Source organism: Trachemys scripta, chromosome 1, assembly GCF_013100865.1.
Source record: "Trachemys scripta elegans isolate TJP31775 chromosome 1, CAS_Tse_1.0, whole genome shotgun sequence".
Lineage (NCBI taxonomy): Eukaryota > Metazoa > Chordata > Testudines > Emydidae > Trachemys > Trachemys scripta.
In genome coordinates, this window is record NC_048298.1 from 83,081,036 (window position 1) to 83,094,355 (window position 13,320).

General features: G+C 42.9%; 1 protein-coding gene across 1 annotated transcript in view; it reads right to left on the minus strand.

Annotated features, from left to right (window-relative positions):
- ANKS1B (ankyrin repeat and sterile alpha motif domain containing 1B) overlaps positions 1-13,320 on the minus strand; it is a 757,754-nt gene that overhangs the window by 10,143 nt on the left and 734,291 nt on the right. The gene's annotated exons all lie outside the window — the stretch shown is intronic.

Here is a 13,320-nt window from a genome sequence, read left to right on the forward strand (position 1 = left end):
TCACTTTACTGGGCTGCAAGTTGAAAATGGTGTGAGCAACATTCTCAGGCTTTGTCTTCTGCTGGAACTGGCCAAAGGGCACTTGGGTGGTCGGATTCTCATTTAGAACTAGAATATCAGAGAATCCTGGGAGGTTACTGTGCACTGTTGTGTGTTTGTTATCAAAGAAGTCAGATTTTTAAGAATAAGACCACTGGGTGACAGCATAACTACCGTAGAATAATATGAGTGCTCAGTGATTGAGTATATGCAAAATGTAGGATAAAATATTTGTTAAAGCAGGTGCTTCCTCAAAAAGGGAATTGGGAATTTGGATTGAATGGATTAGTGTGACCATTTCCTTTGGTTTTGAGTAATGTGGGTTCAACTCCCCTGTGGAACCTTTGAGCTTCAGATATGCACAAAACCCAATGCTTCATTCAGTTTCAGGTTGAAACCATGTTGAACCAATCAGCCATACATTTGCACAAGCTCATTGAAAAGATTAGTGAAGCCTTCAGTTTACCATGTGTATGTTTCTAGTTTCTAGTAAACAATAATGAAGCCATACACGATTTGCATAAATATAAAATCTGCCCTTCATTAGTTAGGATAAAATTATAAGGTCTATCTCCTTACTTCAAACCATAAGGCAAACCCCCACTGTCGTCGTGAAGGTATTCTCTCTCTTGCTCTTGTAACACCCACTTTAGGAACAGTGTCCCAAATTCAGACCTTCTGAAAGCAGGTGCATCTCCAATCACTTCTGCTAATAAAAGGGGCCAATTATTCCATCAGTTGCACAGATGCAACTCCTACTGCCTTATGTGACAGTTGCATCCATGCAAATGATGAGATTAATTGTAATTGGGTCCTGGATTTCCATTTGGCTCATTATAAAACCTTCTTCTGAAGCATCCAGCATTGGTCATGGTCCAGTGATAGACTAGATAGAAAAATTTACTTTTTAATTTGTCCATCCAAATGTGATCAGCTGCTGTCAAGATCCCTGGGTAGGCTGTCCCTGCTAAGACCTTTTTCCAGTCCACTGAGTGCACTCTTTTCAAGTGACATGCCCATGCCCTCGCTTCTGTTTGGGATGGGATCTCATGAGCCAAACACTTTCTGACTTGGTCTCTGGGTTACACTCCCCTAGGTGCCAATCATACTGTAACAGCATATGTTTGCAGTGATACAGAAATAGCTTATTTAAAACAAAGCAGGATTTATTTTTCCAAAATGTACAAAGTGCCTCGAGAAGTGGATTTAAAATAACAGAGAGACCTATATGCATATTTCCTTACCTAATCTTAACCTCTATCTCTATAGCTCAGGAAGGTCTGTCTTATTCCCCAGCTCTGAGATGGGAGAACTAGCTTACACTTCATGCCGCATGCGCCTCCTGCCTGTGAATGAGTTCTTCCAGTGTGTCAGCTTTTTCATTGACACCCCCAGGGCCAGTTCTCCCAGCTCACTCACCCTCCTCTTCCCTTTTCTAGGATCTTTGGGGTTTTAGGTCTACTTTGTTCCCCCGGCTTAGTCTTAGGGAAGTAAAGACATTCTAAAATGGATGGAGCCAGCGAGGTAACTTCTCCCCCTAGCTGAGGGCCCAGTCATTGTTCTCTTAGCTGCTTTGCAAGTGTGTACCTGAAGCTGTCTTATATCTTAGTACTTGTGGTGGTTCCTGCCCCTAGGTCAACCTCAAGCTCCAGTCTGTCTTAACCTTTTGCATTCAAGTAGGCAGCAATACAAAAATTGAACAGAGACACCAACTCATCCATAGTATTCATAAGAAATAACACAGACATTTTCTCAGTTCATCACAGTTGCTATGATCACATCCACCATGACAAGCTTCTCAAGGTTTCATATCTTTGACACTGAAATCACCTACCTGAACTCACAAGATTAGGGCCAACCACTTGACTTAGGGAAACCTGGTCAGAACTAGTCAGTGCTGCAGATACAGTTTGCCACCAAAAATTCACAGGTTTTAAGGCCTAAAGGGATCATTATGCCAATCTAGTGGGAATCCAGCTGGACATAGGCAACAAATTGAGAAACCCATTGGTCATATTTGCCACAAATGTATGATACATTTTATGACTCCCAATTGAGTGCCTATGCTAATGTCACAAGATTAAGACTTTAGAGACACATCCTGCACTGCTGTAGTAACATGACAGTGCACTGTCCCACAAGATTGGATTAACTGTAGTGAAGATTATATATTGATAAGGAATACGTTGACAGGACTGGGTAGAATAATGGCCCTGGAAAAGTAAGTTCAGCACTATTGTGATAGTGCACTTTATAGTGTGGCATACAACGTCATCAGGACACAGTCTGCAGTGGATAATTATGAGATGACAGAGTAGATGGGAACATAGAATATGCCATGACAGAAGAAATGTCCAGCTAGTCTGGGACCCTGCCTCCAGTAGTAGTTAAAAATAGTTCAAGAGATGCTGCAAATTATTTTCCTCTTTAGCACATTATATAGTGGGACAACAGCCATGCCCAGAACCTGAATAATCCACAGAGGCGCTGGACAAGCAGTAGTCATATGTGAACAGAGGCGTGCCTGGTAAATATGTTCAACTATATCCTAGTAGAGAGAATGGACCATATTACATTAAAAATATTATGTCTGTAAGTGGGAAAGGAGTCATACATTATGTATTAAGTTAGAGAGCACCTTGAAACCAGGCAAGGATGCAATGGAATTAAGGCTTCTGGGGATTTTTAAAACAGGAAAAGCCAACTGCAGAAAAATATCTAGATACAAACTGGGTTAGTTTTGGGGATTTCTCATTTACAGTGTGTATTCAATACTGTAATGGGAATACTGTACTGAAGTTGACCAATATGAGTGCCTTACATGTGCTATGCCTGAGTAGGGGCGTGGAAATGCCACAAGGTTCCCTTGCAGAGTTTCCACTTGGGGTGTTTGTGGGGGGAAACAGGTTTGGTCCCAGTGGCATAACCAGGAGGTTCACCACTGAATAAACAGTGAATCCCCCAATATTTGTGGAGGACTTCAGCCTCCACAGCCCCCTTCAGGCTCCCTGGAAGTGAAGCACAGCTGTTGGACCCATGCGGTACTTGGGACTCCTGCAATGGCTGGTGGCCAACCCTTCACCCAGGGATGATTGAGAAGGAAAGTAAGTAAATTAATCCTGCCAGGGTATGTCCAGAACATGACAAAGGAATTCAGAAGAGGTGGATTGTCTTGTTTTGTTTTTTTGAAGTTCAAGTTGTAACACGTACATGCCTCAGCATGCCAACCTGACCCAATAGTCTCCTGTCACTTGTATTCTAATTGTTCTATTACCATTTTATATTTGTTTTATTTAGGACTGTCAAGCGATTAAAATTAATTGTGATTAATTGCACTGTTAAACAATAATAGAATACCATTTATTTAAATATTTTTGGATGTTTTCTACATGTTCAAATATACTGATTTCAATTACCACACAGAATACAAAATATACAGTGCTCACCTTATATTATTATTTTTATTACAAATATTTGCACAGTAAAAAACAAAAGAAATAGTATTTTTCAATTCATCTAATACAAATAATGTAGTGCAATCTCTTTATCATGAAAGTTGAACTTACAAATGTAGAATTATGTAAAAAAAAATTGCACTCAAAAATAAAACAATGTAAAACTTTAGAGCTTACAAGTCCACTCAGTCCTACTCAGCCAATCCTCAGACAAACAAGTTTGTTTACATTTGCAGGAGATAATGCTGCCTGCTTCTTGTTTACAATGTCACCTGAAAGTGACAACAGGGTTTGCATGGCACTGTTGTAGCCGGCATCGCAAGATATTTACATGCAAGATGCACTGAAGATTCGTATGTCCCTTCATGCTTCAACCACCCTTCCAGAGGACATGCGTTTATGCTGATAACAATAATTCTGCTCGATAACAATCTAAAGCAGTGTGGACTGACACATGTTCATTTTCATCATCTGAGCCAGATGCCCCCAGCAGAAAGGTTGATTTTCTTTTTTGGTGGTTCGGGTTCTGTAGTTTCCACATGGAGTGTTGCTCTTTTAAGACTTCTGAAAGCACGCTCCATATCTCATCCCTCTCAGATTTTGGCAGGCGCTTCAGATTCTTAAACCTTGGGTCGAGTGCTGGAGCTATCTTTAGAAATCTCACATTGGTATCTTATTTGCGTTTTGTCAAATCTGCAGTGTAAGTATTCTTAAAATGAACAATATGTGCTGGGTCATCATCCGAGATTGCTATAACACGAAATATATGGTAGAATGCATACAGCAGGAGACACATAATTCTCCCCCAAGGAGTTCAGTCACAAGTCTAATTAATATTTTTTGTTTTAAATGTTTTTTTTCCATCAACATGGAAGCATGTCCTCTGGAATGGTGGCAGAAGCATGAAGGGGAATACGAATGTCTAGCACGTAAATACTTTGCAATGCTGTCTACAAAAGTGCCATGCAAACGCCTCTTCTCACTTTCAGGTGACATTGTAAATAAGAAGCATTATGTCCTGTAAATGTAAACAAACTTGTTTGTCTTAGCAACTGGCTGAATAAAAAGTAGGACTGAGTGGATTTGTAGGCTCTAAAGTTTTACATTGTTTTGTTTTTGAGTGCAGTTATGTAACAAAAAAAAGCTACATTTGTAAGTTGCACTTTCACAATAAAGAGATTGCACTTCAGTACTTGTATGAGGTGAATTGAAAAATACTATTTTTAAAGATTTTGCCCTCTCCCCCCCTTTTTTTTGTATAAAGAGGACCTGAAGGGTTTCTGCTGTTTCATAAAGATTTTGTTTTCACTTCTTTTTCTTAAAGCTCTGGATTGTCAAGTCTGGTCTTCACTGGTGTGGTGGAATGCTGCCTGGTTTTACTAGATAAGCTTTTCTGGATGTATGTGGGTGTCACTAAAAGCTTACTGTGAGCTAACACATTTCAGTAGAAAGAAGGGGGCAGGTTAATAAGGCTATCCAGTGTCCCAAATATGGGAGTGAAAATAAGTATTAGCAAAACCAACAAAAATACAGTGGAGTTTTAAACAATTGACTAAAAAACCCTTCCCTGCTCAACTGCTAACTTTCAGTTTCTTGTCTCTTGGGATTTCATAATTTCCCTAGTTCTCAGTCACAAAAGAGTCTTCAAGGGCAGACGAGCCCAGAATTTCTAATGTAGAGACAGTCGGGAAACTTTTTGTTTTTTAAATAAATTTTTCAAGCTGCCTTTATTCATCATAATGAAGCAATAAAACAGAACGAGTCCAGTTTTTCCTTTTGAAGGTCACCTTTAACATTCCTCTTGCTTTTCCACGTGATATGGATATACATAGGGCCCAATTCTCTGACCCAGCCAAGAGTGTTCAGTGCAAGTCTAGAGGGAGGCAAAAGAAGGAGAAGGTGGCTTTATGTTGTGCAGGCTTTGGTCTGGTCTGGCATGAATTAGAGCAGGCTGAAGGCTATTCTGATCTGTGCCGGCTGCTTTCTATCCCCAGGAGCCACGGACCAGCTGAGCTAAGGGCCTGTGCCCTGTGCTGAACGGGAATTTGGCATAGGATCTACCATGGTAACTTTTTATTGTTGGAGGATCCCTCTGTGGAGGAGGACATGCTTCAGTGGCAAGTGAAACCAGGTTGAGGGCTGCTTTGTGCTACTGGACAGTGCAAAGCAGCCTTTGTTGTACTGATGAATCAGGTCCCACCTTTGTACAATATTCTCAAAGTCTGATGCTTTGGGTATTTTCATGCAGAAACATTACTCTGTATGTGATTGTGCTAAGCTGCACATAGTCAGCCCTGAATACTAAATATCAATATCAAATATCACTAAATAGCAAATCTTGTAGTTTACCTCTCCTTACATTAAATTTGATTTCTTCTCCCCAGAAAAATGTGAAATTAGAAGAAGCCTTTTTTACAAGATAAAAGAGGAGCAAAAGTTAAGTATTGTGTCTCTATAATATTTATTTTATAGTTGCCAAAATATAGTTAGAAATAAAAATAAACAAAAATGTACATTTTTCTACTGACACAGTTGGATTTTCTGGAAAGAGCTATTGTAATATGCTGAATATAAGAACAACTTCTGCAGTTATCCATAAATGTGGTATGTAGCCCAGGACTGTATTGTTTCTATGGGCAAAAATCTGCTTGAAAGCTCAAGCTACCATAGGAACAAACAAGTACTGTACTTTAAATAGAAAAGGTGATCTCAATCTACTGTATGTTTATGTTGTGCATATTTAGCTTTTTTTTGACGGAGCTTATGCTTGCATCAGAAATGTTACATCCTGAGAAAAAAAATATAACACAGAGAGAATATTTGAACAGGCGGCACCCTGGTGAGAATTATATAGCAGGAGAATACTATGTTAAAACAGCGAGACATGAAAGTCTATCTGTACATCTTAAAATAGCTATTATAAGTGTTTAACCTCCCCCATGGTAAGGAAGATATTGGAATTATCCTGAATCTCTAGTCTCTACTTGGAAGGCAGAGAAAAACTGAATTATATTTACTACATCTGGAATTCTACATGTTTGTGGTTAAGCCTTATTGACAAGAGATAGTACACTGTAGCTATTACGAGCTTTTCAAAGGATTGGGAAAATTAATAATCCATATTGACTCAATTAGGGCCATTCTAACTGGTTCACTTTTCATTAATTCCACCCTCTTTAATTAATAACACATCTTGTTGACTAAGGCCTAATATTTTTAAATATAAATTTAAGTTTTTTTCTATTCCCTATTCACATCAAATCTCAGCATTAGGAAATGAATCAATACAAATATTTAATGAAAACTAACATTTCTTCTAAATGCCTTGAACAGCTATTTAAAATAATTAAACCTTTGTATCTTACCACTTAGCAACACAGCCTGTCTTAGCTGCTACAGCAGCATGTTCAGACATAGTTGAATTGTTTCTGATGTATCTAACTGATCTATATTCATGGGAAATGTGTTTCAAGAATACATGCACAATATACTCTGAGGATTTTACATATTTGTGCAATTTTTACTCAGGAGTCAACCCCAACACTCCTCAAGTCGGCATTACTCGGTGGTGAACCCGAGCCAGGGAATGCCATTGGGTTCTTGGCCTCCTTGGCAGGGACCGGTACACTTGGAACTCGTGGGTGTTTCCCCCAGTACAGGGACCGCAGTCGAGGTGCTCCTATTCAATGGCTTCTGAAGGAAGGGCTCTGCTGCCCCTTCGGGCAGAGTCCAATCTGGACTCTGGTACTGAGTATCAGGAGCTGGCGCCACGAGATCCAGTCTGTACAGGGGTGGAGGGGGTGCCCTCAGCTGGTGCTGGCCTCCTCCTCCTCTTCTCCTGACAAGGCTGTATCGAGAACGGGCATGTCACTTTCCCAGGACAACTACAAGGCCCAACAGGAGCTGCTGAATAGGGTGGCCAAAAAGTTGGGCATACAAGTGGAGGTAGTAAAGGAGTCCTCCCATAGTCTGGTTGACATTCTGACCGCAGTGGGCCCAATGAGAGTGGCCCTGCCTCTCAACAAAGCCATCATGGACCTGACAAAGGCCCTGTGGCAAACCCCTGCTGCCCTACCTCCCACAGCCAAGAGGAAGTACTTTGTTCTGGCTCAAGGATATGAGTTCCTGTATACTCATGCCCCCACCTCCTCCAGATCCCTGATAGTGTCTGCTGCCGGTGAATGAGATCAGCAGAGTTTGCAGAAGGTGACTCCCAATGCAAAGGACTCAAAAAAGGTGGACCTGTTTGGTAGCATGGTCTATTTGACTGGGACTCTCCGGTTCAGGATCACTAACCAACAGGTGCTCCTGAGCAGATATGACTTCAACATGTGGGACTCCATGTTGAAGTTTAAGGACTTGCTGCCACAAGAGGTTAGGCTGGAGTTCTCCTCACTAGTGGAGGAGGGGAAGTCCATAGTGAGGGTCCGTAGTGGCCATGCATAGGAGCTCATGGCTCCAGTCCTCAGGCCTCACACAGGAGGTTCACCAAATCCTCCAGGACCTTACTTTGAGGGCGCTTCGCTCTTTTCAGAGTAGAGTGATGCAAAGCTCCACAGTCTGAAAGATTCCAGGACAACCCTTAAGTCCTTGGGTTTGTATACCCCGGCAACTTCAAGGAAGCACTATAGGCCTCAGCAATCCTCTCGGTGCTTGCCTGGCAGGACCCAAAGAGAAAAAGGAGCAGGGGCGTTAGACACAGACCACTGCCCTCTTCCTCCTCGGCATCAATGCCTGCCTCTGCCAGACATTTAGGCGGTTCTAAGCAGACATTTTGATGGGATGCTCGAGTACTTGTACCACTCTCAGAGTTTCTGGATCCTGTTTCCTCTTCATTTGCAGACAACATGTCCCACTTCCTCCAGGCATGGTCGCGTATTCCTACGGACCGTTGGTTGCCAAGCATGGCAGAAGTGAGATATACCCACCAGTTCAGTTCCACCCCCCGTCCCACCCTCCCCCCCCATCCCTCTTCAGGGATCCTCCTCACAAGCAACTTCTGACCCAGGAGGTTCAATCACTCCTACGGGAGGGAGCTACCTCAAGAAGCTAAAGTTCCATATGGTCTCATTGGCTTCCATTATTCCCTCCCTGGACCCAGGGGACTAGTATACCACCCTCAATTTGAAAGATGCCTACTTTCACATTTCCATCTTCCAAGGCCACAGAGGTTTCCTCAGGTTCCTCATGAACAAGATGCACTACCAATTTGCAGTACTCCCATTTGGCCTGTTTGTCAGCCCCACAGGTGTTCATAAAATTCATGGTGGTAGCGGCAGCCTTCTTGAGGAGATGGGGGCAGGATGTGCAAGTCTACCCATATCTGGATGACTGGCTAGTCAGAGGCCAGTCCAAAATTCAGGTAGTGTCCAGCCTCCACCTCATTTACTCCACATTCCAGGCCTTTGGCATGCTCATAAACGCATAGAAGTCTACCCTCATTCCAATACAGAGGATAGAATTTATTGGAGTGGTGCTTGACTCCACCCACACCTGAGCCTTCCTCTCAGAAGGATGGTCTCAGACGATAGTACACCTCAGGGACCAGTCCATTCATTACAACAGCCCATTCTTGTCTGAGGCTGTTGGGTCACCTGGCCTCTTGCAGATATGTGGTGCAGCTTGCAAAGTTACACCTCAGGCCCCTTCAGACATGGCTGGCTTTGGTGTACTTGCCAAACTGCCACCATCTGGACTCAGTCCTCACAATTCCTTCCCTGGTTCTTGCCTCTCTCAGTTGGTGGCTGGACACACTGGTGATTTGCGTGGGCGTTCCCTTCGCACAGCCCCATCCTTCAATATCCCTGGTCTCAGACACATCAGCACTAGGCTGGGAAGCTCACCTAGGGCTCCTCAGGACTCAAAGCCTGTGATCTCCAGAAGAGCTCTCACTACACATCAATAGCAGAGAACTCAGCAGTTTGCCTGACCTGTCAAGCATTCCATTTTGGGCTGGTGCTTATGGACAACACTGCAGCCATGTTCTACCTCAAAAGGCAGGGAGGGTCTCACTCTTTCTCCCTGGGTCAGGAAGCTGTCCTCTTACTGGATTTCTGCATAGCCCACTCAATTCACTTTGAGCCTCATCACCTTCCAAGAGGGCATAATGAACTGGAATATTGCCTCAGCAGGTCTTACTCCAGTCACCACAAGTGGTCACTTCACTTGGACATCGTGAGGGATGTTTTCCAGAGATGGGGGATTCCCCAGACAGACCTGTTTGCAACTAGGCACAACAGAAAGTGTCACCAGTTTTGCTCCCTGCGAGGCCACAGCCCGGGATTGCTCACGGATGCCTTCTTGCTCCGATGGACAGGTCACCTGTTCTATGCTTTTCCCCCATCCCACTCGTGCACAAGGTTCTGCTAAAAATCAAGTGGGATCGGGCACGCGCCATTCTCATTACCCTAGTGTGGCCCTGCAGCACTGGTTCACCACCCTGTTAGGCCTTTCTGTGGCTGCTCCAATTCCGCTCCCTCTACATCCAGACCTGATCTTCCAGGACCACGGTCATTTGCTCCACCTGAACCTCAGCTCCCTCCACCTGATGGCCTGGAAGCTCCATGGCTAAATCCCAGAGAGCTGGCTTGCTCAGAGCAGGTTCGCCAGGTGGTATGAGGGAGCAGGAAGCCCTCCACTAGGGCTATGTACCTCTCAAAATGGAATCGGTTCTCCATATGGGCTTCCCAGCGTGGAGTCTTGCCCATGCAGTCGTCTCTGCAGAACATTCTCTACTATTTGCTTTGCCTGAAACAGCAAGGTTTAGCGATTCCCCCAATTAAGGTCCACCTTGCAGCAATTTCGGTGTTCCACCCCCCTGGTGGTAAGTTGGTATGTTTTTTCATACGAGATATCCATCCATTTCCTCAAGGACCTGGAAAGACTATACCCCCAAATACGAGAACCCGTCCCTCCATAGGACTTAAACCTGGTCTTATCAAAATGTATGAGCCGTTGGCAAGGTGTCCCTTGTCATAGCTTTCATGGAAGGTGACTTTCTTAGTGGCCATTATTATGGCCAGAAGGATCTTGGAGATCTACGCCCTCACGTCGGAGCCTTCATACACAGTTTTCTTTAAGGATAAGGTGCAGCTGCGTCTTCACCCCAGCTTCCTCCCAAAGGTGGTTTCCCAATAGGGAGGAACGTCTTCACACTGGATGTTAGATGTGCCCAAGTGTTCTTTAGAGAGGTCCAAACCATTCTGTAGATCTACCCAACTCTTCATAGCGATTGCTGAAAGGATGAAAGGTCTCCCTATCTTGGCTCAGAGACTTTCGTCGTGGATCATATTATTCATTCATACGTGTTATGAGCAGGCAGGTGTTCTGCCACCAGCTATCCTGACTGCCCACTCTATGAGAGCACAGGTATCATCATCAGCATTCCTGACTTAGGTCCCACTCAGGGCATTTGCAGAGTGGTGACTTGGTCATCAGTGCATATGTTCTTTAGTCATCATGCCATTACTCAACAGGCTAGGGACAATGCCAGTTTCGCTCGAGCTGTTTTACAATCAGCATGTCCATGAACTCCAATCCCACCTCCTTTGCAACTGCTTGGCAGTCACCTACATTGGAATGGACATGTGCAATCACTCGAAGAAAAAACAGTTACCAACCTTTCTGTAACTGTTGTTGTGCAACAAGATGTGTTGCACATGTCCATTCCGCCCCTCCTATCCCTATTTATTGGACCCCCTTGGCCGGAAAGAAGGAACGGAGGAGGTGCGGGATCAACTGGGCCCTTTATACCAGTGCTATGAGTGCGTGACACCAAAGGGTGCCAGAGCCACTCCCATGGGTACCACTGACAAAAAATTTTCTGGTGACTGTACTTGTGGCAAACACACACCTACATTGGAATGGACATGTGCAACACATCTCGAAGAACAACAGATACGGAAAGATTAGTAACCATTTTTTTCTGATGAGTTTACAAACCACTTGAGATTCACTGTGGTAGCTAGTTACCATGGTGTCCTCAGGATCTCTTGAGAGGTGTATAGCCTTGTAGTTCAGCTATCTATGTGATCTCCTCTTTAAATATAGAATATATTTTATCAAAGTAAATGTAAACATTTGATACAAATATTTTCATGCCATTGTATATATTAGCAAAGAAAGTTTTATACCTTCAGCTTTTTAGTGTGTAATTAATTGAACACACTGTAAAAATCTAAAGAAAATTTAGAACATTGCAAGATCAAGCCCCTTATTTTTGAGCACTCTGACCCAGTACAGGAAAAACCTTAAACACACACAATCATAGAAATGTAGGGCTGGAAAGGACCTCAAGATGTCATCTAGTCCAGTCTCTTGCACTGAGGCAGGACCAAGTATATCTATAGCATCCTTGGCAGGTCTTTGTCTAACCTGTTCTTAAAAACCTCCAGTGATGGGAATTCCTCAACCTCCCTTAGCAGCCTATTCCAGGGCTTAAAGTACACTTATAGTTAGAAAGTTTGTCCTAATATTTATCTAACCTAAATCATTCTTGAAGCCGCTTAAGGCCATTACTTCTTGTCATCCCTTCAGTGGACATGGAGAACAATTGATCACCACCCTCTTTATAACAGCCCTTAACATATTTGAAGACTTATCTGGTCTCCCTGGGTCTTCTTTTTTTCAAGGTTAAACATGCCCATTTTTTTTAACCTTTTCTCAGAGGTCAAGTTTTCTAAACCTTTTATCATTTTTGTTGCTCTTTGGACTCTCCAATTTATCAACATCTTTTCTCAAGTGTGGTACCCAAACCAGGACACAGTTCTCCACCTGTGCCAAGTGGAGCGGGACAATTACCTCTGGTGACTTACATACAATACTCCTACTAATATACCCCTGCCTTTTTAGCAACTGCATCACATTGTTGACTCCTATTCAATTTGTGGTCAACTACAACTCCTAGATCCTTTTCAGCAGTAGTACTACCTAGCCACTTATTTCCCATTTTTAGTTGTGCATTTGATTTTTTCACCCCTAACTGCAGTATTTTGCATTTGTCTTTGCTGAATTTCATCTTGTTGATTTCAGACCAATTCTCCAATTTGTCAATTTGTTTTGAATTCTAATCCTGTCCTCCAAAGTGTTAGCAGCCCCACTCAGCTTCTGTCATCTGCAAATATTATAATCATACTCGCCACTCCATAATCAAAGCTGTTAATGAAAATATTGACCCAGTATGGGACCCAGGAAAGATCCCTGCAGGACGCCACTAGATACATCCCCCACTTTGACAGAAAACCATTGATAACTACTCTTTGGAAATGGTCTTTCAACCAGTTTTGCGCCCATTTTATAGTAATTTAATCTATTCTAGACTACATTTTCCTGGTTTGCTTATGAAAATGTCATGTGGAACTGTGTCAAAAGGCTTACCAAAAAATCAAGATATATCACAGCTACAGGTTCCCCCCCATCCACTAGGCCAGTATTCCTGTCAAAGGAGGAAATTAGGCTACTTTGACAGAATTTGTTCTTGACACATCCATGTTGGCTACTACTTATAACCCTATTAGCCTCTAGGTGCTTACAAATTGATTGTTTAATAATTTGTTCCAGTACCTTTCCAGGTATTGAAGTCTGGCTGACTGGTCTATAATTCCCTAGGTTCTCTTTGTTCCCCCTTTTAAAGACAGATACTGTGTTTGCGCTTCTTCAGTCCTTTGGGACCTCACCCATCCTCCATGAATTCTTGAAGATAATTGCTAATGATTCCAAGATTGCTTCAGCTAAGTCCTTAATTATGCTAGGGTGATTTTCATCAGGTCCTGTTGTCATCAAAACAGCTAATTTATCTAAACATTCTTTAATCTGTTCTATCTCTATT